The sequence below is a fragment of the Schistocerca americana genome, chromosome 7 (assembly GCF_021461395.2).
Source record: "Schistocerca americana isolate TAMUIC-IGC-003095 chromosome 7, iqSchAmer2.1, whole genome shotgun sequence".
NCBI lineage: Eukaryota > Metazoa > Arthropoda > Insecta > Orthoptera > Acrididae > Schistocerca > Schistocerca americana.
Genome location: NC_060125.1, coordinates 280990416 through 281017971, shown reverse-complemented (window position 1 = coordinate 281017971; position 27556 = coordinate 280990416). Strand labels below are relative to the sequence as shown.

General features: G+C 43.2%; 1 protein-coding gene across 1 annotated transcript in view; it reads right to left on the bottom strand.

Annotated features, from left to right (window-relative positions):
* The window catches only part of LOC124622874 (furin-like protease 2), a 790830-nt gene extending 772760 nt beyond the window's left edge, over positions 1-18070 (bottom strand). The window contains exon 1 of the mRNA XM_047148668.1: positions 17939-18070. The gene's annotated coding sequence lies outside the window, so the exon portion shown is untranslated. The remainder of the gene's footprint in view (positions 1-17938) is intronic.
* Between the last annotated feature and the right edge of the window lie 9486 nt (positions 18071-27556).

The window sequence follows — 27556 nt, the reverse complement described above, 5'->3', positions numbered from 1 at the left end:
GCGCTGCATGTTTCCAGCAGCCGTTCACCTGGACGACAGCCTATCTGGACACGACCGCCGATCTGGCTTAACGATAAACGGGATTCATCCGACCAGGCGACACCATTCGACTGATACCCAGTGCAGTCATGATGTTACCGTGCGTGGTGGTATGGGGTGCCATTGGTTACACGTCTCGGTCACCTCTTGTTAGCACTGACGGCACTTTGAACAGTGGACGTTACATTTCAGATATATTACAACCCGTGGATCTACCCTCATTCGATCCCTGCGAAACCCTACATTTCAGCAAGATAATGCACGACCGCATGTTGCTGGTCCTGTCACTACTTTGATGAACTGTGGTATCGTGTAGGAGCTGCATGGGCAGCTGTACCTGTACACGGCATCCAAGCTCTGTTTGGCTCAATGCCCAGGCGTATCGAGGCCGTTATTACGACCAGAGGTGGTTGTTCTGGGTACTGATTTCTGAGGGTATTTGCACCCAAATTGTGTGGAAATGTAATCACATGTCAGTTCTAGCAATAAGTACCCGTTTATCGTCTGCATTTCTTCTTGGTGTAGCAATTTTAATGGCTAGTAGTTTAGTTTCCTTACACGATTACGACAGTAGCACGCGAACAGCCTACCAGCTTCGCCAATTTCGAGTTGCTCGCTCACAGGCACTGGGCCGCAACAATCTGGCTTTTGTCAAAGTCGCTCAAGTCGCCACATTTCAGAATTTCCGCTATCTATTGTGCTAGAATGATTCCCTACTCGTCTCTGCTCCGCTACATATTTATCTTACGGCGTCACATGCCCTCAGTGCCAAAGGCAGCAAGCATACAACCTCGTGGTGGGCAATAGCCATAATAATTTCACTCCTCAGTGTAAGTAGCTATGTATTGAACTTATTATTAGGGGAAGCAGCGTATTTTACAGCAAATTTTTACTATCACCTTGTATTACATAACACGATACCTTGTTTAAATCTTTCTAGCCCTAGAAGGTGTAAGCGCAAAAAAGCATAGATGATAAACGCTATAATACATTTGCAGATCAAATGCTCAAAAAATTTTCATGTAAATCATCATGAAACCTCTGCGTGTCTTACTCCAAGGATGAAACTACGGAACTACACAAGGGCGCGAAGTATGCTACCATTTATTAGTACTGTAATAAATAAGAGATGCAACATCCATTTTTATGGATTTATGCGATACTTTCGCAGTAGGAAACGTACCATTTGAAAACTGGTAGATTCCGCATTCACATCATTTTAGAGAACTACACCAAATATGATATCCGGTATTCATCCACCCTATTCAAAATTACTTTCAAATACCGTAAGCATATGGAAATATATTTCATCTTGCAAAATACTGTGGAAGAATGTCTGCGATTTGAATTACCTGCTTCATGTTTCTACAAATTAAATCTATAATTTTAAACCTGCCTCGACTTTCTTATTGTCATTTTGTCAATTATGTGTTAGGTGAAATTCTAAAGGACTTGGAAACCTCTGTTGAAAAAACTATGGACCATTAGAACATATATTACGTATTTGACAGTTAGGATATGGAGGACGGGCGGGAAAAATCTAATCTAAAATGCTACAAAGCTTTAGAAAATAGCAAACCACCCTCCAGTCTGGAAAATCTCATCTAATGTGCCACAATGCTTTTGCAAAAGGTAAGCGATCGCTAATATCTTCGAAGAAGGAATGGGTGAGTAACGGCAACAGAAAGGAAGATTTGTATAGTCTGTTAATGTTTCAGTATTCCCAGGCGCCACGCTTTTGATTGACAGAGGTAGGAAGACTTAGAGTCTACTACTATCTTTATTATTTCCAACCATCCTGATTTAGGTTTTCCGTGATTTCCATAAATCGTTTCAGGCAAATGCCGGGATGGTTCCTTTGAAAGGGCACGGCCGATTTCCTTCCCAATCCTTCCCTAACCCGAGCTTGCGCTCCGTCTCTAATGACCTCGTTGTCGACGGGACGTTAAACACTAACCACCCTACTATCTTTATTAACTACTGCCTCAGGCTAAATTTAATTTCGTATTTATTATTTCAAGCAGTACAATATTTGAGATTAGTTTCCTTATTACGTATGTGCTGTCGCGTTACCTTCAATATCCATCCGACATTTCTACTATAGCGGATGACAGGCATGAAGGGTATCTTGTGACAAACTTGCTCTTCCCACACTACCCTTTTGAAGGTTCAAATGGCTCCGAGCACTATGCGACCCAACTTCTGAGGCCATCAGTCGCCTAGAACTTAGAACTAAGTAAACCTAACTAACCTAAGGACATCACACACATCCATGCCCGAGGCAGGATTCGAACCTGCGACCGTAGCGGTCGCTCGGCTCCAGACTGTAGCGCCTAGAACCGCTCGGCCACACTGGCCGGCCCTTTTGAAGGCCCTTGCGCTTTTTCCACTCTACCCGCAGACCAAGAGAGCAGCTTTACTGAAAGGTGCACGGATTGTGTTGTTATGCAGTTATGATTTGTATTTGATGAAGGCCGGGAAAGCAATTAAAACATTTTATCCTAACGTAAGGCACGTCAGACGCTTAGACCACGCACTACATCGTGCAACATGAACAATGCCTCTAAAATATGACAGTGTGAATATGGTATCCTCCACAAAGAAAGTAAACAGACATATGAAACACAATGTTTTGACACTACTGAAAACATTAATTAAAACATACAGTTTTTTCCTGTTAAAGGTCTTCTTGATAGCACCTACCTGCTATCCCAGATTTAGCTTTGCCACCACAACATATTTTAACCACATGGAGTACCTGAATGAATAGTGTTATCTTTTAATGTGATAACTTTTATGACATTCAGTCGGTAAGGGATTAACATCTGTTTACTTCATTCCATTGAAAAACCATACGTTGCTGTCTCCTATTTGTTTTTCTTTCTATTGTTAGTCGCACTCATCTAAAAAGGCACTGACGTATCGGGCATTAACGAAAAATACACTTGCATCAGGTATTGATTTCCATAATAGCAAATTTAGCCCATTTTTCTGTGCTAACACTGAATTTGGAAGCCACAAGTACACCACAGATGGAATCATTTACAGTTAATGAGGCTGAAGAAACTTCGCAATTATCCTACGGAGAAGTGGGTGTTGCAGCAAAAGACAAGTCGAACAAAGGTATCGGTTCAAACCGTGATGCTTAGTTTATGATGTTAAGAAGAAATATCCAGTAATTCAGAAGACTTTCGATTTGATATGACTTCGCTCAAAATTTCTTCACTTATGTATGCAACTCTAATTTCTTTTGACCGATGACCTCAGCAGTTTGGTCCCTTAGAAATTCACACAAACACACGCACACACATTTTGAAATGTACCTTCCATGTGCCGGCCGGAGTGGTCGTGCGGTTCTAGGTGCTACAGTCTGGAACCGAGCGACCGCTACGGTCGCAGGTTTGAATCCTGCCTCGGGCATGGATGTGTGTGATGTCCTTATGTTAGTTAGGTTTAATTAGTTCCACGTTCTAGGCGACTGATGACCTCACAGGTTAAGTCGCATAGTGCTCAGAGCCATTTGAACCATCTGAACCTTCCAAGTAAAAAGATGTTCTGTAGGATAAACGAATAGGCAGAAGAGGAGATAATTTGATGAAATTGTTGTCATGTTCTGTTTAGAAGAAAATGTAAATAAATATATAAACCACAATGGAAATGAAATGAAATGAGCGTTTGGCGTCATTGGCCGGGAGGCCCCTCGCGGGGCAGGTCCGGCCGCCATATCGCAGGTCTTATTACATTCGGCGCCACATTGGGCGACCTGCACGCCGGATGGGGATGAAATGATGATGAACACAACACAACACCCAGTCCCTGAGCGGAGAAAATCTCCGACCCAGCCGGGAATCGAACCCGGGCCCAGAGGACGGCCATCCGTCACGCTGACCACTCAGCTACTGGGGCGGACATAAACCACAATGTTGATACCATAGGTTTTTATTAATTTGCTGCCTCATTGTGCATAATTGTTGATAAGGCACTGCATGAATACGTGCACCTCTTACGGTTGAGCATGAAATTCTGGGATCCAGTAATAGTCTATTTTTCCCACTTTACTGTAATCCTACGACAACTATAATTTGCCGTCATTCCTGGTGTTAAACGTTCAGTTGCCAGCAGTGTTTTTCCTTTCTAAGGTTTGCAAAATCAAGACGTGTACACGTGGCTGTAATGATGTTCTAAAGAGAACCTATGTGGATGAGAACAGACAAATGATATCGATTACAGAACAGTACATCGTTCATGACTTTGAGAACCCAGTACAGGGTGAAGCAACATGAACCGTAATCAAGGAATCATACCGCATCTGGGTATATTCTTGTGGAATCTCATTTGTCCAACAAACATCAAAAGTGATTGTTAGATGTTACAGGTCTCTAACGGATGAAGTACGAGCCAACCATAGACAGAGATATGTGGCATGCCACTTGTCAACATTTGAGGCGAACGTTTACTCCAGGGCAACAGTATTGGGAAGAGATTAGTCTCTAACGTCCCGTCCATAAAGAGGTCATTATTGACGGAGCGTGAGCCCGGACCAGGGAACGATGGAGAACGGAAGCAGCCGTGTCTTTTCGAAGCGATTTAGGGAAATCGTGGAAAACCTGAATGTGGAGGCTGGATGCGGGTTTCCTCGCGAATACGAGTGCAGTATGCTAATCACTGCGCTACCTCGCGCTTTACAAGACTAGTTCCTGTTGTTCAGTTAGTTAAGCTTGAAGATTCCTCACCAGATGTGACCGGTCTTTCTTTAGAAGAACCGTATAATTAGTTCTTGCTTGCAAGGTGTGTAGCACATCGGGCTCTTAAGTCACCGCGGCGTAGCGTTTGACGTCCCAATTACATTTACAACGTTTAACTTCTGATAGCATACTGAATCCAGTTTCGATACACAACATCGCTCTTCGCGTTTTACCACAGAGACGCCTTATGATGCAAACTGCTGTAATAGCACTTAGCAGAGTAGGTTGTAACATCCACCGAGTGAGGGAGCGCAGAGTTAGCACACTGGACTCGCATTCGGGACGACGACGGTTCAAACCCGCGTCCGGCCATCCTGATTTAGGTTTTCCGTGATTTCCCTAAATCGCTTCAGGCAAATGCCGGAATGGTTCCTTTGAAAAGGGCACGGCCATCTTCCTTTCGCATCCTTCCCTAATCCGATGGTACCGGTGAACTCGTTATTTGGCCCCTCCACCAATCAACCAACCAATCAACCTATAACATCCTTCATTGTAGTATCGGTTGGTGTATTCATTCGAAACATATTGTTTTGCCATTCACAAGGGGACGGTACAACGTTCCCCTCATCGATTTGATTCATACCGACAGGGTGTGCAGGACACGACTGGAACTTATGTGTAAACAGGGAGACGCCACTTTGAACCGTTTCCGAGAAAATAGAGTAAGAAAATATTAGGCCTACTTACATACTTTGTTCGTTCGCTTTAACCATGGAATCCGTAGCCGATCGAGGAAGTGATTAGTTTCTTGAACCTGAGAACACTGGAATGGTTCTACCGGTGATTCTTTTTTCACTTCCACGTAATTGTAACAACAGATTTATTATAACTGTGCGTATTATCAACAATGATTCATTTTTTCATTTTTCATAATTTTTATCCTGAAAAAGGAGAAAAACTTATGTTTCTAAGGAGACTGGATATAAAAACAGAATCCACGAAAACTTTCAATCAAATCAATATAGAAATCTTAGTTACATCGCAGCACCAATATTTGTGAAAAATGTAGTGTGTAACCTGGGGAGCACTTCTCTAACTGAGATAATTCTGATCACGGAAATGTGGACATTAATAAATATGGCCACATACTGCGCATGTAATGAAACCCAAATTTTTGCATGTGTGGTTTTTTCGATGTGTCTATTGCAAAAAAACTTCAGTTGCATTCGTAAATAGTTCATCTTCACACAGTTTCGTTACATACCTATATCTGCTGTTAGAATTACGACGATTGGAAACAAGTACTGGAAGCGAAATTTCATCCAGATACCTTACGATTATGAAACTAAGCGCTTACTCGCGCGGCGGTGGACTGCTTGGATACTAGAGACCATTCGAAGGATATAAGCACGCCTAAACTTTTCAAACTTGATTTTATCGAAAAAACGGTTCAGAGATGCTTGTCCTAGTTGACATATGTAGGTGTCTTAGTTGCGTCCTACAAACCCTCTCAACGCGAATCAAATCAGTAAAGGGAAGTTGTAGAGTCGCACTGTCAGCGCATTACCAGAGGCGTTTTCGTGACTATCGCTGTTCGAGGAATGTGGAGCGAAGGTGCACGTAATGTCATGAGTGCCTCCTGTTCAGCCCACGATAGTCATACCTCTAGTGCTCATTACATTCCGTTATTCACTGTACTGTATATCAGTTACACGTTAACGATTTCACATTTTTATGAATTCTTCGCGTGCTAGCTACCACAGGCCTGCTGGAATGGCGACGTACTGTACCTAGTATCGATTATGATCAACCTAGTTTACCTTTCCGGTAATCTGCTCGGTATGCGGGAGCTAGTTGAAGCAGTGGATGAGGCGACTATTCGGGTCACTTCCCGCCGCGATGAGACTCTTGGGGCATGAGTTTAAAGTAACCACTCATTTGTTCCGCCGTGTCGAGGAAGGTCGTGCTTACTGTCAAATACCGCGAGTTGCTGCTTACTGGACGGTGAGATGCAGAGATGGAGCTTGGCTGCGTGTAGCAAGTGCACACTTGCAATACGATTGTGTTTATTATTCACAGCATGCATGTGTTTCATATTAAACAAATATATTCATTCGCATCGTAAAGTTGCTGTAACTTCCATATGTTTGACCCGCACCTCTCATGTGGAATTTTGTGTCTGTGAGAGGCGACTATGTTTCGAAGCTATGGTCTGAATCTGTTTGCTATCAGTTCAGGCGAAAGGCAGTACTATCAATGAATGTTTGCAAATCTTATGCCACTTTGTTATTTGGTAGAACTATTCCATATTTAAGGATAAATAACAAGTACATCGTTTTTGTTCTGCTGTAGAAAAAACAATGTACTTATAATTCAATATTAAAAAGATTACACTTTGGTTTTCTTACGATTGGAACGCTGTGAACGACATGTTTTCTGGGAACCAGTAGTACACGTTACTGTTTACTCACTTTTTGGACTCAGTTATATGAGTTTACGTTCAAATACTATTCCCAATCATTGTCCTCTGACAACCATTTCCATATTCAAATGATTTAGGCTGATTTTTACTCGCAATTGGAATGCGATAGCTTAATGAGGAACTGGCGGACTAAAACTATGTACCGGACCGAGACTCGAACTCAGGACATTTGCCTTTCGCGGGCAAGTGCGCTACCTGTGTTCTGGGGGAGCATAGTCAGTCGTGCTTTGGTAGGTCCGCTGTTAGAGCACTTGCCCGCGAAAGGTGAAGGTTCCGAGTTCGAGCCTTGATCCGAGACACAGTTATAATCTGCCAGGAAGTTTCATATAAGCGCACGTTCCGCTGCAGGGTGAAAATTTCATTCTGGAACGTACGATTTGCCTTCTGCACTTGTAGAACCTTGTTTTTCCAGCTGCAATATACGTCGGCAACAGGAGTGATTACTACGCATGTCGTGCCTCACATTTCCTTGTATGCTTCACAGCGGAAAAGCTGAATTTGGCTGCTTATGCGGATGACAGAGGCGCAGTACCTTATTCTACACAAGTTGTGTATCTTCGATGCCTTATGTTTCATTATAATTATAACAGATTGGGTCCACATTTCCTTGTTTAAACTCTTTTATACTTATATGACATCTTAATTTGTGTTTTTTTTTATGGCGTGTACGAAAGAAGTCATCACGCATTGATGTAATTAATTCGACTTAATGAGATGCAAAATATCATTCGACCCCCAGAGGGAACCTAAAATTAGAACACGGAAGGAGGTTGCGGATAGGTAGAGGTAGGTGGGAATGTGAGACGACGTGGGAGCGTCCCGAGATTGTCCGCGCATTTGCCATAAACACTGTTCCCGGATGACACAATAGTCAACGCAATGACCTGGTTAGCAGGTAATCCTGGGTTCGAGTCCCTGTTGATACACATTTTCACTCGTCACCGATGATTCCGTATAAAGTCCCTTTACAGCTGATATTACAATTCTTTCCCTTTGGCTACGGGAGGGGGGGGGGGGGGAGACTTGCGGCCCAAGGTGTTAGCTGAAATTAGATTAAGTAGTGTGTAAGCCTAGAGACCGATGGCCTCAGCAGTTTGGTCCCATAGGAACATACCATAATTTTCCAAAATTTCCTTCCCTTTCTTTTCCTTTCTCACCCCCCCCCCCCCCGCCCCCTCACTTCCCTCCCCACCACCTCCAATTTACGTAATAATTTTATGCCTGCTGAAACATTTGTCAAGACTGCTGAAGTCTACTTACATTCAGTTCTTTTTGCGCTGTCCACTGGAAATCTTTGCTCGTGTAAAAGCAAGTTTCGCAATCTAAGTAATGGCCTACAATCTCTTTCTGAAAGGCGCAAGTGATTTAAATTCAAGAGCCGAAATCCTGCGTATGAAAGGCATTATGTCTTACGTAATGGTTTATAAGGATTTACTTTTGCGGGTAATCGTTTCCCATATATATAGCATGATGCCTACAACGCTACGCACTGCAAGTTTAAGACAAAATCAACTTAGCTAATCAAAAGTATTCCCATTCCTTTAGTAAATGTGAGAGACAGGCATATAAAATAGTAATGACTAGGTATACACTATGTCTCTTTGAGGTCGAAGTAGTTTTATTCTAATAAATTACTGCAGATTGTTGTACAGAAGAAATTTAATTAAGTTTGTGTGTTCATCATGAGATACACAGGAGGTACTCGATGTAAGTGATAACTCTTAAAACTTAAGAGGCCGGCCGTTGTGGCCGAGCGGTTCTAGGCGCTTCAGTCTAAACCGCGCGACAGCTACGGTTGTAGGTTCGAAACCTGCCTCGGGTGTGGATGTGTGTGATTTCCTTAGGTTAGTTAGGTTTAAGTAGTTCTAAGTTCCAGGGGACTGATGACCTCAGAAGTTAAGTCCCATAGTGCTCAGGGCCATTTTTTTTCCACCCCCGACTTCAATTAACTTACAGATTATTTTGAACACATCACTCGTTGCTCTTCTGAGGATGTACTGAGGTTCTTTTTAGAGGGCAGCACTGTTCGCACTGTTCATAATCCGAACAATAAATTACTCAGTGTCTTTTGCTTTTCGCCAGCCGCTGTGGCCGAGCGGTTCTAAGCGCTTCAGCCCGGAACAGCGCTGCTGCTACGGTCGCAGGTTCGAATCCTGCCTCGGGCATTGATGTGTGTGATGTCCTTAGGTTAGTTAGGTTTAAGTAGTAGGGGGCTGATGACCTCAGATGTTAAGTCATATAGTGCTCAGAGCCTTTTGAACCATTTGAGCCATCTTTTGCTTTTCTTTGCAGACTTTTCCTTTCAGCCATTCCAACAGCCAAATATCCGAAGAATAAAATTCGAATATCTTGCTGGCAAGAAATGTGATTATCTTTGCTGGTCCCGGGAGATGTTAGGCTTATACACTCATGTTCAGAAGAAACATGACACCTTAAACGACTAGAGATAGGAGGTTCATACTCACAGGACATGTACATATGTATGTTCTGCACAAATAATTAGTATTTCAGTTACCTCAGTTCAACCTGTGTCCTGTGGCCTAGTAGGCAAGGGGTCCACCATGCACCCTGATATCTTTTTCCTTGCAAGACGGCATCAAGAAGTATAAGGCGTGAATGGCGTCTCGTGGTTTAGTCATCCATACTGCGTTCACCTGGTTCCCAAGTTCATCAGTGGTGGTAGGCACTGAGTCCCAGTGCTCCATCCGTCGTTTCACGATATCTCAAATATTTTCGACTGGCGACAAGTTTGGTTATCTGATGTGCCAGGGTAAAGCACTGACATACTGTGCAGCAACATGTAGTCGTGCATTATCTTACTGTAAAATTGCGTGTGGGGTATTGTGGAGAAAGGATATGGCTACAGGTCACAGAATGTCATTCACGTAGATCACACTGGTCACAGGGTCCTGGACATGTACCAATTACGATTTGTGATTGTACTCAACAGCACCTCACACCTGAGGCGTTGAGTTAGTGCTGCATGTCCCGTACGATTGCAATCACTGCGATACCGGTCCCTCTATCTGCGTCAAACAAAATGGCAGCCGTAATTTTCAAACAAAAAAGAACCCTATATGAAGCCATCCCTGTCCTCACTGACGTCGATCCACACAGGATTGCCATCTAATATGTTTCTGTACATTCGTCAAAGGTAGGCCACCCATGCCGTAATAAACCTCGTCTTACTGTCTCCCCTGATGGTGTACGATCTGTTAGACTGTTACAATGTTGCGCCAGAGCCGAGGAGGACGCAGATCTAACCTGCAATGCCTTTCGGATGAGGAGTCGATCTTCTAGGGGGGGGATTGTTTCGTGTTCTACGGCCCTGTGTGAACCATTCTGCTCACACCCGTTGCATTACCGAACTACTTCGTTCCTCACGAGCCCTCTTTCTAACGCACTGATTTGACGGTACGGTTCGCGCATACATCTGCGAGGCGTCCTCTACGTCTACCCAAGTCACACTGACACATTATCTTAGGTTTTTAGCGACATCGAGAGCTGCAGGGATATTTTACAGGTAGTGCTGTGGTGCGCAATATCGATGTTGACCTTCAATCCGCAGGCTGACATAGTTCTAGTGTTGTCCATTTATGTACAACGTACAATTGTACATGTCCTGTGAATATGAGCGTCCTGTCTGTAGTCGCTCAAGACGTTCTGTTTTTTCTGAACGTGAGTGTATGTAGCTTCGCCTAACGACTCGAATGTGCATGGGTCCCATCATGCTAGACGAACATATTTCTTGTAGTCAGAGCTACCTCTTCCATTACTGTTGACAGCTCGTTTTCAAGACAGCCCAGATGACGATTCGACGTGATGTGATAATACATCAGGCCCAACCTACTGATTGTTTACAGATAAACATTCTTGAGAACGTGTCTCTACGAGATACGTGCTTATTCCTCGGACCACATGTGTTATTTATATCGTCATGACTGAAATACGCCTCACCAGTGGACAGTATTAATGGGATTACTCAGCTATCTGAAATTAGACAACGATGAAATTCCAACTGTCTACATCCATTCCCTTCTCGACAATGTTTAATCTAGTGTAAATGATAAGGATAGATGCCGGAAAATGGAAGTTTCCGTCAAACGTATTTTGAACGCGTGCTTGTAGGAGGAGTACGTTCAAGCAACTGAATAACTTCTACTTCACACTGTTAACTGAGCCTTGAAATGAAATGATCGTATGGCATTCATTGGCCGGGATATCCCCTTCGGGGTTCGGCCATCGTATTTCAAGTCCTTTTAGTTGACGCCGCTTCGGCGACTTGCGTGTCAATGATGATGAAGCACACACAACACCCAGTACCCTGCCGGGGATCGAACCAAGACCCCTTGCGTGGTAGGCGGTAACGCCACCGCTGCGCTACGGAGGTGGACTACATGAGATATGACTACTTGAAACAACGTTTAATGGAAGCTAGAGTACTCTTGAAATTGGTACTCTGCTTAAATCACAAATACAATTCTTCAAACCCCCCCCCCCCCCCACTTGTACCTATGTGCGGGAAGCTTAAACAGCTCAGTAGAATTACCTAACCAGTCAGTCATATTTACTGTAGAAAATTTCAATTACGTAAAATGAAGTAAAAGTCCACAGCTTGCACAGCAAAACAAAAACGACGTTCGATAAATAACTCCATAGCAACACACCAAATGAAAACTCCATAACCAGCACTACCCCTGTAACCAATAGAAACTGGACACATCTTATATGGAATATGTTATTCGAGTTAGTCTACACCAATTTCTCCTGATATACGCACTGTTGCCACTGGAACATCATGCATACCCCACAGAATACTATAACTAAAACACTGTGTATTTTCCTTGCTTAAGGTTTCACGGGTAAGCGTAGCTGGTTTAATGACATTTCTAGTTCAACGCGAGAAAGCGCTTGTGTCCTGTCTTCAGATGACGGGTAAGGGCCATTGGCGACATTCGACAATACTAAAGTTCTCATGCTGTTCCTATACTGTACGTCAGATGCTCTTTAGTCCTCTTATTTCTAAGTAATGTCGGTGTTAACAACAAAAACTTTAAGTGGTACTCCACAGCACCGAGCCTGTATGGAAAACATTATAGCACTACATGAAAGCTACTATTAGGTCATTATTCAGCTACTATTTTCGTCATTTAACCAACTGACATACATAGACGTATTACGTAAGAAAGTTACAGAATTTTATTTAAAAGCAATTGCGGGGATTATAATATTGTAATCGTGTTATATCGTCAAATGCTGCAACAAGTTTGAGTTAAATGAGCCATATGTCCATAAACACAATGCAGAGAAGTATATATAGGGAACGTATCTACAAACACAAGCCGAACATTAACTGTAAAACCATGGTGCTTGATTTTAATATGAAGTACATTTGCTTTTCACGCTCTGTCACCAAAATATTTTAATTCTTCAGACGAAGTGCTCTGTTATCATCAGAGCAGCTATTCTCTGTTCCGTTGCCAGTCTGCAAACACACATTATCCACCACATGTGTGGAAGCGAAAAGGACATAGCGATTAGTCAACTTATCAGACAGTACGGGTATAGCTACTAACCTGAGTAGCATCTAGCTGTTGATATTTGTAAGCTCAATACTAGGTAGCATTACCTATCTAAAATATGATTTGACTATATAGTGCGTTGTCGTAAATGATGGTACAGAAAAAATAGATAAACAAGCTCCTCTATCAAAATAGCTATGTCAGAAAACGCAACATTTTAATGAGTTAGTGAAAATATGTCTAAGCTATCTTCAATTAAGGCATATTATGTCTTAAAATATCTCGTAAATGGCTACAAACGAAAGGAAACATTATCGAACTACGGTACCACATTAGCATCCCAGTAAGAAAACCGCAACAAGTGTTAGTGACACACAAGCACGATATTTCTGACTGTGATTCTCAGGCCTAAGACGTTCGAGCTGTGATACAGCTTCCACTTCAAATAGATGTACAGATATTTAAAATAATTATCATTCAAGCGTTCCACCACACACCCCATGAAGTAAGAGAATCGGGGTACCATCTTGTTCAGTGCATTATAGCGCTTTCTCTTTACAGTCTCCCACAAGAAGAGATAATATCACAGCTCACTAAATATAATTTCTATGCTAAGGACTGGACGCGAGGTAAAAAATGCTGGTGGTCTATTTATAAGTTTGTAATGAATCAGCAGATGCTTCCAGTGATAATCCTGACAGGGTGATGTTTAAATCGAGAAATATTAGATCTGCGCTACAGTTACCACTTGAATTAAACAGGCTGTAACACGTTTACGACAGAGATTTCTGGTCATCTGTTCAATCTTTCACTTTATGAACTCTCGCATTCACGAGAGCTTTACATTCCGCCCGTATGTGTGGTTATATCTCTCGTCAAATGCCACATAAAACTCTGGCACTGCCGTAAAAAGGTACAGTGTTTGATTACTGGGAAGGATAGAAATACTGCTCCGTAGCTTGTATGACGTGAGTATGAGATTTTCATGGTGCAGTGCGGCTCATCTGACGGAGTAACGTTTCTTGGCACGTAGCGTTCACGGTGAATTCGGGTGCCAACGATGCCCCAGTTCCTACACGATGCAGCACTAGTCTCGGCTTTCGTCTACGAAGCTGGATTGTATGTTGTTTCTCTTCATTAATACCATTCATCAGAAAGCTGTTTGCTACATATTACGCATGCCACAGCGTCCGTATTGCATACATCTGCTGGAGATTCGAATAACGATCCCAGAGCCGTCGTGTTACCACAGCGCTCATTAGTCCGGGCCTAACCGTAATCGGTTGTGGTCTAGCATGTAGGTGAGTACAGACCGTTTTCACCTACAGTAGCAAAAATTCCAGCGGAGGTAGTAATGTTGGGAATATATAGACTTCGCACTAAACAAGAGTGCACATACGTACACACACACACACACACAAACACACACAGAGAGAAAGAGAGAGAGAGAGAGAGAGAGAGAGATAAAACACAATACAACACACATAAAGCACACGGGAGTGAAAGAAAATGGCAGAGGGGCCAGAGAGCGAGATAGAGAGAAACGAAAGTCTTAATGATTTCTTAAGTCATTGGTCTGTTCTGTCTTAGTGGCTACGAGTTCACCAGATGGGTTGAAAGTTATTTAAGGAATAGCTGACCATATAGTTAACCATCTGAAGAATCCATTGATACCATAACGAGTACGTTACGAATACGATTGTTTTACCAGATCACTCTACCCCATCAAGTCTCTGACAGCTAACTGTCGACATGACATTAAACCAAGTCTCCTCTACTCAGAAACACATGTCGTTGAATGAGTTTTCAACTCTTGTATGGTGATACGCTTTCATGGAAACAGACATTCTAAGATGACTGGTGAGGTTCTACATACATAGGTACGTTCTCGTCTACAATTCATCAGACACAAGGATATTATGAGGGGCGTTACCAGGGAAGTGTGCAGGACAGCTGTTACTTTCTATGTACATAAATGATTTGGCCTGAAGGGTGAGCAGCAATCTGCGATTGTTTTGCTGATCATGCTCTGGTGTATGGGAGGTATTGAAGATGATTGAATGTACGATGATAAACGATGACTTAGAGAACATTTATAGTTGGTGTGATGAATGGCAGCTAGCTCTGAATGTAAAAAAAATGTAAGTTAATGCGGATGAATAGAAAAACAAAAAACTAATGTTCAGATAAAGCTTTAGCATTATCCTGCTTGACACAGTCACTTCGTTTAAATATCTCGGCGTAGCGTCGCAAAGTGATATGACATGGAACGAACAATTGAGGATTGTGGTAGGGAAGCCGAATGATTGACTTCAGTTTATTAAGAGTATTTTCGGAAAATTTAGTTCATGTGTAAGGGAGGCCGCCTAATGCTAGAGAGTGTTTGGGACCACATCAGGTAGAATTAACAGAAGTCATTGAACCATTTCATAGTCTTGCTGCTAGGTTTGTCATCGGTAGTTCGAACAACACGCTAGTGTTACGGAGATGCTTAGGGAATCAGATGGGAATCCATGGAGGAAAAGTGACGCTCTTTTAGAGGAATAATATTAGAAAAGAACGATCCTGCTGCCGCCAACATGTATTTCGCGAACCGACCACGCAGATAAGATACGATAAATTAACTCTCATACGGAGGCATGTAGGCAATTGTTTTTCCCTCGTACATTTGCGAGTGGGGCTGGAAGCGAAACGGCTACTACTGGTACAGGGTACCCTCCGCCACGCACTATTCGGTGGGTTGCGAAGTATTTATGTATATGTAGATTTAGATGTAGACATCGACGACAGGTATGTCAGTCGAGACTTAATGATTTTACATCTTTAGTGATCCACTGCAAGAAAAGGTCCTTAAACTCCCGCTTGAATCTAACAGAAATGAGCGAGTTTCACGTTGAATTTGAACTCATTTGAATAAACACAGAAAATACGTAACACTCTGCACTTATACTGAATGGAAGAGCGGTAGTAATGTAACGCGACTCTGGCATTAATTACATCTGGCATTAATTACATCTGTATCTAGTTAATTAAATTGGCAACATTACGTAATATCAAGGCACAGTATTTATACATCATAGAGTATCCGTAATTACTCATTTGCCACTGTTACTGCACCCTTTCCTACTTTCTTACTGTATGTTTATTAAATTGGGCAACTGATTACTAATGTAGTAATTATCAGATTAACATGTAACATCTTTGACTGTTTGAGGCCACGAGACGCGATAGTTAAAAACCTCACATTTGTGTTGATGGGAACCGTACGTTTCAGGTCTTCTGTTTCTATTCACCGTGATACCAAGGCAGTCCCACTGCAATCTTTCAAAGTATGCAATAGAAATTGAGAAATGCCCTGTACATCCGTCAATTGTCTCATCAGATACTGGACATTGATGATGTTTGATATTGTGTGGGAGTGTTACTGCAGTCACGAGCACTAGATTGCACTTCATTATACCTAATCTATTCGTGTAAAAGTCCTGGATTACTCCAGGTAGCGCCTCCATCAATATTTGCGCATATAAAAGTAAGTAATATTCCGAAAATGTGACTTACGACATATGACTGACATTCTTGTGGCTAACTGTTTCCTTAATTTGTGTATCCTCTAGCTCCAAATTAATTTCTCATTAGTAATTAGCTCAATACGCTTTCAATGTGTAATCGACGTCAGAGGAAAATACTGCAATATTTATTAAATCGTACGCTCATAGCATAGAAAGCAAGAAGGCTGTTTGATATATGTGATGGGTTGGTGTTGTTATTCCGATATACAGTTATCTCAGTTAGGTATCTAACCGCATTTTAGAAAACAATTATGTCGAAGAATCTCGATATGTTAGTGGCCTGCAGAATAGATATTCATCGTGGATATCCCAAGAAAGACTTTCGTTTCAAAGTACACTCCACTGTCAAGTCGATGTCACAATGAAGCTTTGTGGTGCATGAATGTCATCAAGATATTATATTAATACGATCGTTTATAAAAGTTAATTTCAGCTAATAAGATACTTGAACAGTTGCTCGTGTACAAGTATCTGTATCATTCTTATCGTATTTAAAATGTTTATATGCCCTTCGAAATTTGTATATGACGTTTGGACAGAGTTGTGTTCGCCAAATGCGACACTAGTTGCTCCTCAAAGGTGGTTTAACATCATAGTTTTAAAAACTAAATGCAGATTAAATATCTGATATGACGATCATTATGGAAAATAATGGTACTGTAAGTTGAAAGAGTCAGAGTAAAGAGGTAGATACCGAACTGTTGCCTTGTCAGGAGAAGCAACAGTGATATAGGCGCATAGAATTATTAGACGTATCAGATCCTAGTGAGCACAGTATATAAAGATGATAAAGGCGTAGAACTATATACAAGGAACGGTAAACGTCATGATACTAGTCACAATAATAGTATGTAAAAAGCTTTTATGTTATATAAAAGTTGGCCATCACGGAGAAAGGACAGAATGCGAGGACTTGTATTACGACATCAGGTAATCATTTCCATGGTACAATACAGGGCTGAAAACATTATAAACACATCCGACAAATAATTGGGAACATTGACTGTAAAGTGGTACAATGAAATGAAAAAGTTGGCACAGGTGCATAAGTCACGGCGGACCGTATCAAACCAGAAAGAAGTCTGATGGCCCAAAAATAAGTAAGTTAGTATATACAATATTAGAATGGATAAAGTAAGACACTAAAGTATATAAATGGAGCGATATCTGCTGAGATTTCGGTTCGATTGTTGTGCGATTCTGGTGAATCTGGTGCCCCTTGGTTTCTGCAAATGGCCGGGTAACTGCAATGATCCGGGTAACTAGAGCCTGTCGGTTGTGTAGAAGAATTGGTTAAGGGAATTGGATGTGGGCGTTATCGTTGATAGATGTGATTTGGGAATTTGATGTGTGGAATGGGGTTTTGAGAACTTGGAAACAGAATCGTGATCTATTGAAAGGAGGGGAAAGCAAGAACTGTAGCTTCTAAGAAGCCTTACAATCAGACAGATGAATGTAGCCAATAAATAAATAAATATATTATAAAGGGAATAAGAACACGAGGTCTGTGTTTGTCGTTACTACAATAAGGAGAATGGTGTAACACCAAACAGGAGACGTGTGCACTATTGTAGAGCGTCGGAAACGAATGGGGCGCGAAGGACGACGTGTGGAGAGTAAGGTGCGTGAGATGCAAATCACCTGCTGCTCCTGTCCTGCGGGGGCGGGCGCCGCCGTGTCGCGCTAGGCGGCGGCAGCAGGTCGCGTCGCGGAGGCGGCAGGCGCGTTGCGCGGGGGCGAGCGTCCTCCGCAGACTGACCGCTCGTGTCCGGGGGCGGAGCGGCACTGTCGCCGCCCGACTGGACGTCGGGAGGCGGCGTGGCGCTGCGCGTCGGCGCTGTGGTCGCCGCCAGAGGCACTGCGCATGCGCCGCGGGGTGTCGGCCGTCGCGGCTGTGCGTGAGGCAGGCCGTGCAGACGGTCGCAGAACTTCGTGACGCAAGCGTACTCACTGCCGCACCGGCGCCGGGCACTGTCCGGCTTTCCGCGAGACCGCGGAAACAAATTCCGTATGCGACCTTCATTAGCCGCATTCAGTTCTTCGCGGATGCAGATCCACTTCGTGTTCTTACACGGAGAGGGAATAAATTTGCAATCCTTACGAATGCGCATTTGGCAAAAATACTGTGTGCTTCCGAGCGTGGTGCATCGTAATTTGGCGCCACTTCGTCCCCTGGTATGTCATAATCGGATGTCACAACCGTACCGCGGACAGCCTTTGTCGCTGACAGGACTGCCCTCTCCCCCCTCCACCCCCCTCACCCCACCCACAAAAAAACCCTTCACCATTTTTACCCTACACACATTTTAAAAATCGTTTGTAAGGCAGTATAATAAAAGTTAAGCTCAACCGAATCAAATGTCCAGTGATACTTGATACGTGTATTACATAGCTTAAACGTTGATGACAAAATGATCATAAAAAGAACGTTATTGTGATTTACGTTTTTTCACAACGTGTCAGCATTTGATTTGGACTAGAATAACAAGAAACTACTTAATACGTAAGTAAGGCCTATTTTCAGTGATCTTATGACATAAGTGCTCGACCAATTTAACTGTGCGTTTATACCGCTAAGGAGTCCGTCCCCGGTAGCTGAATGGTCAGCCTGACGGATTGTCATTCCTCTGGGTCCGGGGTCGATTCCCGGCTGGGTCGGGGAATTTGCTCCGCCCAGGGACTGGGTGTTGTGCTTTCCTCATCATCATCCTATCATCCTCATCGACTGCAGGTCGCCGAAGTGGCGTCAAATTGAAAGTTCGGCTCCTGGCGGACGATCTACCCGGCGAGGGGCCCTAGCCGTACGATTAAATTAAATAAATAAAACCTCTACGGGGGCTTTCCGATTCTGTTTGTAGGTGCCGCAGGTGCTGCGAGACTTCCTATCAAACAGGCTTCAACCGTGAGTTGTCCGACCACAGCCTCTCCCAATACTGATTTACGCCACTCGTTCACCAGCAGCGGATGTGTTGTCACCGTCGCTCATGCAATGCCCTCACCGATAGCTTTCCGCATAGTTTCGCGGGGCTCAGGTACTCTACCTCTGTATATAGTGAATAATGTTAATAAAACGACGATAATATTGTCATCGCTGCCAGGCGCACAGAAAATATAGTGAGTACACGTTTAAAAGAAAAAAAGAAAAAGAAAAGAAAAGAAAACACCACGCCAACACGAAGGAATCAGCTGAATAGGACAGATATCGTTAGATACGATGTACATGGACAAGTAAATGACTACAGTTCCGGAAACACTGGACTAGTTATTCACGAGAAAAAACTTCACAAATTGAGCAAGTTAATTACGCGTTGGCCCACTTCTGGCACTTATGCAAGCAGCAGTTCGGGTTGGCATTGACTGATAAGAGTTGTGGGTGTCCTCCTGAGAGATGTTGTGTCAAATTCTGTCCATCAGATGATCAAAATCACGAGATGGTTTGAGGGCCCTCCCTATAATGCTCCAGACGATCTCAGTTGGGAAGACGTCCGACGACCTTGGGAACAAAGCAGGAAGACAAGTAGCTGAAATTCTCGGCGTTTGCTGCCGGCCATTATCTTGCTGAAATGTAAGCCCAGGATGGCTTGTCGTGAAACGCAAATAAATAGGGCGTGGAATATCTTCTACGTACCGTTGTGCTGTGAGTGTATCGAGGATGAAAACTAAATGGATGCTACTACGAAATCGAATGGCACCCCAGACCATGTCGCCTGTCAGATCGTACGGCGGGCGACAATTAGTCTGTTATTTCACTGCTGTCCAGGGCGTCTCCAGGAATGTCTCCGACATGGAATCTCATTGACTGGAACACCATGTTATAGTTATGGGTGGAGATTTTAATTTGCCTGATAAAGACTGGGAGACTCTGACGCTCATAACGGGTGGCAGGGACAAAGAATCCATTGAAATTTTTTTAAGTGCTTTATCTGAAAACTACCTTGAGCCGTTAAACAGAGAACCGACTCGTGGCGATAACATATTAGACCTTCTGGTGACAAACAGACCCGAACTATTTGAAAAAGTTAACGCAGAACAGGGAATCAGCGATCATGAAGCGGTTACGGCATCGATGATTTCAGCCGTAAATAGGAATATTAAAAAGGGTAGGAAGATTTTTCTGTTTAGAAAAAGTGACAAAAAGCAGATTTCAGAGTACCTGTTGGCTCAACACAAAAGTTTTTTCTCAAGTACAGATAGTGTTGAGGATCAGTGAACAAAGTTCAAAACCGTCGTACATAATGCGTTAAATGAGTATGTGCCAAGCAAGATCGTAAGAGATGGAAAAGAGCCACCGTGGTACAACAACCGAGTTAGAAAACTGCTGCGGAAGCAAAGGGAACTTCACAGCAAACATAAACATAGCCAAAGCCTTGCTGACGAACAAAAATTACGCGAAGCGAAATGTAGTGTGGGGAAGGCTATGCGAGAGGCGTTCAATGAATTCGAAAGTAAAGTTCTATGTACTGACTTGGCAGAAAATCCTAAGAAATTTTGGTCTTATGTCAAAGCGGTAGGTGGATCAAAACAAAATGACCAGACACTCTGTGACCAAAATGGTACTGAAACAGAGGATGACAGACTAAAGGCCGAAATACTAAATGTCTTTTTCCAAAGTTGTTTCACATAGGAAGACAGCACTGTAGTTCCTTCTCTAGATTGTCGCACAGATGACAAAATGGTATGTATCGAAATAGACGGCAGAGGGATAGAGAAACAATTAAAATCGCTCAAAAGAGGAAAGGCCTCTGGACCTGATGGGATACCAGTTCAATTTTACACAGAGTACGCGAAGGAACTTGCCCCCCTTCTTGCAGCGGTGTACCGTAGGTCTCTAGAAGAGCGTAGCGTTCCAAAGGATTGGAAAAGGGCACAGGTCATCCCCGTTTTCAAGAAGGGACGTCGAGCAGATGTGCAGAACTATATACCTATATCTCTAACGTAGATCAGTCGTAGAATTGTGGAACACGTATTGTGTTCGAGTATAATGACTTTTATGGAGACTAGAAATCTACTCTGTAGGAATCAGCATGGGTTTCGAAAAAGACGGTCATGTGAAACCCAGCTCGCGCTATTCGTCCACGAGACTCAGAGGGCCATAGACACGGGTTCACAGGTAGATGCAGTGTTTCTTGACTTCCGCAAGGCGTTCGATACAGTTCCCCACAGTCGTTTAATGAACAAAGTAAGAGCATATGGACTATCAGACCAATTGTGTGATTGGATTGAAGAGTTCCTAGATAACAGGACGCAGCATGTCATTCTCAATGGAGAGAAGTCTTCCGAAGTAAGAGTGATTTCAGGTGTGCCGCAGGGGAGTGTCATAGGACCGTTGCTATTCACAATATACATTAATGACCTTGTGGATGACATCGGAAGTTCACTGAGGCTTTTTGCAGATGATGCTGTGGTGTATCGAGAGGTTGTAACAATGTAAAATTGTACTGAAATGCAGGCGGATCTGCAACGAATTGACGCATGGTGCAGGGAATGGCAATTGAATCTCAATGTATACAAGTGTAATGTGCTGCGAATACACAGAAAGATAGATCCTTTATCATTTAGCTACAAAATAGCAGGTCAGCAACTGGAAGCAGTTAATACCATAAATTATCTGGGAGTACACATTAGGAGTGATTTAAAATGGAATGATCATATAATGTTGATCGTCGGTAAAGCAGATGCCAGACTGAGATTCATTGGAAGAATCTTAAGGAAATGCAATCCGAAAACAAAGGAAGTAGGTTACCGTACGCTTGTTCGCCCACTCGCCCACTGCTTGAATACTGCTCAGCAGTGTGGGATCCGTACCAGATAGGGTTGATAGAAGATATAGAGAAGATCCAACGGAGAGCAGCGCGCTTCGTTACAGGATCATTTAGTAATCGCGAAAGCGTTACGGAGATGATAGATAAGCTCCAGTGGAAGACACTGCAGGAGAGACGCTCAGTAGCTCGGTACGGGCTTTTGTCAAAGTTTCGAGAACATACCTTCACCGAAGTGTCAAGCAGTATATTGCTCCCACCTACGTATATCTCGCGAAGAGACCATGAGGATAAAACCAGAGAGATTAGAGCCCACACAGGGGCATACCGACAATCCTTCTTTCCACGAACAATACGAGACTGGAATAGAAGGGAGAACCGATAGAGGTACTCAAGGTACCCTCCGCCACACACCGTCAGGTGGCTTGCGGAGTATGGATGTAGATATAGAATAGACTTCAATGAGTACCGCTTTGAACTGAGCCACGATGACCAACCAAGAAGTTTCTTAAGATTACCCCCACCGCAGTGGGATACCAACACGACCTTCGCCTGCCATTCGGCCCGATTACCCCCACTGCAGTGGGATACCAACATGACCTTCGCCCGCCCTTCGGCCCTATTACGATAAATAATCGTCTGAGGTGCCATTTCATTTCATAGCAAAACCCTCTTAGTTACCATCTGCGGTACCTTTACAGCGTAGCCGATTTGTACGATAGTCTACAACCCTTCATGTCAAGTGATCCTGGGCTTACAATACAATGCCCGTCCACAAACGACAAGAGTTTCTATTGTTGGTCTTCGTGCTTGCCAAACCCTACGTTCGCCACCAAACTCGCCTCACCTCAATTGAGCAAGCTCGGAGCTATACGGGCAGGCTCCTCTATCCATCTCTGGCATTGACTATCTAACGCGATAATTGGACAGAATTTGGCACTATGTTCCTCACGAGGACATCAAACAACTCTGTCAATCAATGCCAAGCGGAATAAATGGTTGCGGGAGGTCCAGAGGTGAATCAACGCGTTATTGACTTCTTGACGTTGTAAAAATCTTTCTCCTTTTTGTTTGGGAGTCTGTACCAACCGGTTGTGCGTGAATTCCGATCGAAGTCGAGGCCATTTAAAAATTGGAAACGGTAGAATGATGGCTGAACAGCAATATTCTTGTCCTCCTGACGCTGGAGATTAAGAAACAAGTGTAAGGAAGAGAGTCAACGAAGAAAAGAAAGTGTTTGTTTTCCAAATTTTGAAAGAGCAATTTAGAGATCTGAAAGGTAAAGATTTAGATGTCATCATACCAAATTACGAGAACTCAAATACTGTGTTGTGTGAAACAGTCAGCGAAGATAATACGCCAGGGCTTATATCGATGAGCGCCGCTGCTGCTGCTCATGGACAGGCAAGGCGGCATTCAGTGACACCAGTAATTTAAATCAACATAAAGAGGTGATAGTACAGTAAAAACAGGATGTCAAACGAGACATGGTACGAAAACGAGCCACACACGGCTCACCTCGGTCTGAAGGCTCCCGACATAAAGCTCTCCACATGGAACGACCATTTGGATTTCCAGAGTACAACACTAGATTACACTATTCTCTGTACTTCTGTATCAGTACCTGATACTAAAAGTGTGTAGCCTATTTATTGAAATCTGGTTATGCAGGACAGAGCAGATCAGGTTATGGTTCTGGTAAGCGGCCAAAATCAGTTACTGTCAGTTGCACAAAACACACAAACTTTATTATCCTAAAATCACTTAATCACACATGCCCTTAAAAGGATTCAAAACAATATGGCTGAATGTTATTCCAACTGCTTTAAGGAATACACGCAGCTGAATGCCTTACTTACAAATATTTGACAAAAAAGCTCGGCTGAGGGGCCACATACTGAACATAGAACAACACATAGCTTAGGGCCTGTATAACAAGCATTTGCAATACAGCAAAATTTCTTTGTCTTTTAAAAGAAATTGTTCAAACAAGAATCTTCAAAGTTATAACTTAAGACCTCTGGAGGCCTCATCTTAACATGAAAACAAACTAAATTAGTATACGGCTGAAGGCCTCGCACAATACTTGAGACTAAGGGAAAGTCACAGTCTAGAACAACAGAACAGTGGTGCTCAGAAGTGCTCCCAGGGTCGGCCTGAGGAGGTAACTCTAACGTAAGGTTAGGTGAGATAGGCAGCCAAGAATAAGATTAAGTAATCAGATGGACACATCTCAAAAAAGAACAACACCAAGGCTGTCGAACTACATGCCATGCCGGACAGCATCATCACAGTGAGGAAAACACACTGCCAGAAAACTACGCTAACGACCAGGGCAGGTAACCGGAACGTTAGCGGCCACAAGGCAGAAGATACCACTGGTACACTTCACTAATAAGTTACAATCAATTCGATAGCTAAACACCACACAGGTAGACGGCTGAAAAACTTTTGCCAACTTCAGCACACCACACATTGCTGCTTGCAGGAATGGCCAAAGAAGCAATAACCGGCAATGAACAAAGAGTTGTCACACCAGTTGAGGTTTCATAACAGGTTAACTGATTACTCGATTCCTATGTCCAGGTTCGGTGGGCGACGAACTTTGCAGCTCTTGCAGCTAGTGCCTCACAAATCTGACTACGACTGTACGTCTATAGCGGCCTTGGCCTGGGTGCCTATTCTTTATCTTTCCGCCATTGTGAAGATCGTTTCGGTACTCAATAGCACCGGACGGCCTAGTACTCGAATTAGAGTCTCTGCGTTATTCAGTATGCATTTCGGTAGCGATACCGTTCGGGTCTAGAGAACGGAAGCGCTGTTATCGGTTCGTGTCGCGCAAGCCAATCAAAGGCAAGTGGCCACAGATCCGCGCATGTGCACTGCAGCGCGCACGAACACAAAGCGGCTAGCAGACGACACAGGCGCGCTATTCTTCCTAACACCGAAAATTGCGTTTACAACTCACGACGCCGCATTCCATCGAGGTGACGTGCCTGCCTTCATCGCCCTAGCCTCCTCCTTAACAGTATCAGGCGCAAAATTCCATGATTCTCAGCTGAAATGCAAAAATATTTTTACAGTTTCTCTGACCACATATCTTCATGCATGCACAATAACGATAGCGTATTTGACTGTATTCTGCAGATTGTCGTAAATGCCGCATTATGTCATCTTATTCTCATTCACACTGACATCGTGTTTTGGATTTTATGTTTCGGAAAATGAGTTACGAATAGTGTGTAGTACCACATTGTACTAATACATCTATAAAAACACCAGAAAAATTGATTCTGAGAGTTTCAAACAATAAGAAGATAAAAAGAATGTGGTTATAACACGCTCCTAGAGATCCAAATGATTAAGTAGCCCACATCCCTATATGTTGCGTCAACGATTTGGGTCTTAAAAACAAAATTGATAAAAGAACTCATTTTCGAGAGCTCCTGCAGTTCGTCGAAGTTTATAACATGCATCTCATGAATGAAAATGTTTCGTATATGGTGCTGCAGCGAAAAAATATTACGGCAGAGATCTTTCATCTCTGTGTACTGTAGTTGATGATTCGATCGCAGATACATACTTGTGACAAGCAAGATCATGAAGATGACTGCTGCTAGTTACATTCTCAGTAATTTGTGCTCTTAGATTGCCGTCTAGCCGCATACTCGGAAATCACTACATGTTCGGAAAAAAAGGTGAATTATTTCTGACAAGAAAAAATATAAAGGTCACTGTCAGTTATTTCACTCACAGCAATTTCATCTCCAACAATTTCACAGAGCGAGGTGGCGCAGTGGTTAGCACACTGGACTCGCATTCGGGAGGACGACGGTTCAATCCCGCGTCCGGCCATCCTGATTTTGGTTTTCCGTGATTTCCCTAAATCACTCCAGGCAAATGCCGGGACGGTTCCTTTCAAAGAGCACAGCTGACTTCCTTCCTCGTCTTTCAATAAACCGATGAGACCGATGACCTCGCTGTTTGGTCTCTTCCCCCAAACAATCCAATCTCCAACAATTTCATATTCCGTATTTTAAACAAACAGAAATCACGAAATCATTACTGAGGAAGTGCGCTCTTACATGTAAGTAGTAACGGATATTGCAGAAAAATCTTGTTACTCGAATAACAATGTCTCAGAAGGTGTTGCATATATGAAGAGAAAAAAAAAATTTTGCGTCTACCCATGTGCGAACCCCCGACCCCTGGCAACGCATTCGCGCGTGCTAACCACTTGGCCACGCCAAACAACAGACACGCAGTGCCCATTTCTTGTAGTATTATGTAGAGGAACGTTGCCAAGCGGTGCTCCGTAAGTCATAAATGCATGATAGTATGGAAGGTTTCCAACATCAGGCCTCACATAATTGCTTTCCATTGTTACTTGAAAGTTCTAAACACGTTTCGATAGTTACTAACTAACCTATTTGTGGGAAAATGTACACAAAGGCACCAGTAACGTCAGTTCACACTCATGTAATATACGTAAGCAGACCGGACGTCTTGATATTTAATGATCTTAAACTCTTATTTGTATAAAAATAACACGTATTTTGAGAGAATGTTGACCGAAAACTTTTTTTTAGTTAATCATTCACAGTAACAACCTAACCTAACCATATTTATAAGAAAGGAAAATAGTGTATTAAGATCTTACATTACAACTGGATGCGTCCTTTGGTGATTCTTTAGTAACACAAACACTAAATTCAAAGCTAAAACCGCTAAATATGTTTAAAATAACAAATAATAGCTGTACATAAACCACAGCTCACCGATCGACAGGGCCAGACCGATATCCTAAATCTCTTGGTACAATTGTCGTAAAATCGGTGGATGGAGCGTTTGGTAACAAGTCTCAGAAGCTTACTGGATAGAATATTTCGGTAAAGAACCGAAAATGACGTCACTACCGATACTAACCTACTACACCGATCGGTATGAACGATACAGAATAGGGCCCCTGACCTCGCGTTATGAAGACTTCCTTGCTGCTCTGTCGCAATTGACCGACTGCCTACTCCAGTATGCAGACAGCATTAAAATAAGTACTCAGTCGAAATTACGCAAGCTAGACTCAGTTCCACGAAAACACTTCCAAAAGAATTCGAACAATCGTAAAAGCCATCACTGTGGAATAACAAGGGTGAATCACTAGCTGAAACACATAGACAACCCATAAGCGGTCGGTGCCCAAATACACGTTGTCTGATGAGATGACCGACCGAACAACCAACCAATGTCGTTCACACTCAAGCCATGTGTGTCGACAATGGTTGGGCGAGTCTTGGGTGTCCAGACCTCACTGCAGCTCCATCCCAACTGAACTCGATGTGCATTCGGAACTCGGAGACACGGCGACCCGGGCACACTGGCTCGGACCCAACCGTGCAGATGGAACACTAACCCATTGGCCACCCGAAATCTCTGCACAAGGAAGGAACAGACCCACGTCCGGCGAGATGACAAACTGATGAGGCCCAGAAACGGTCAAAAG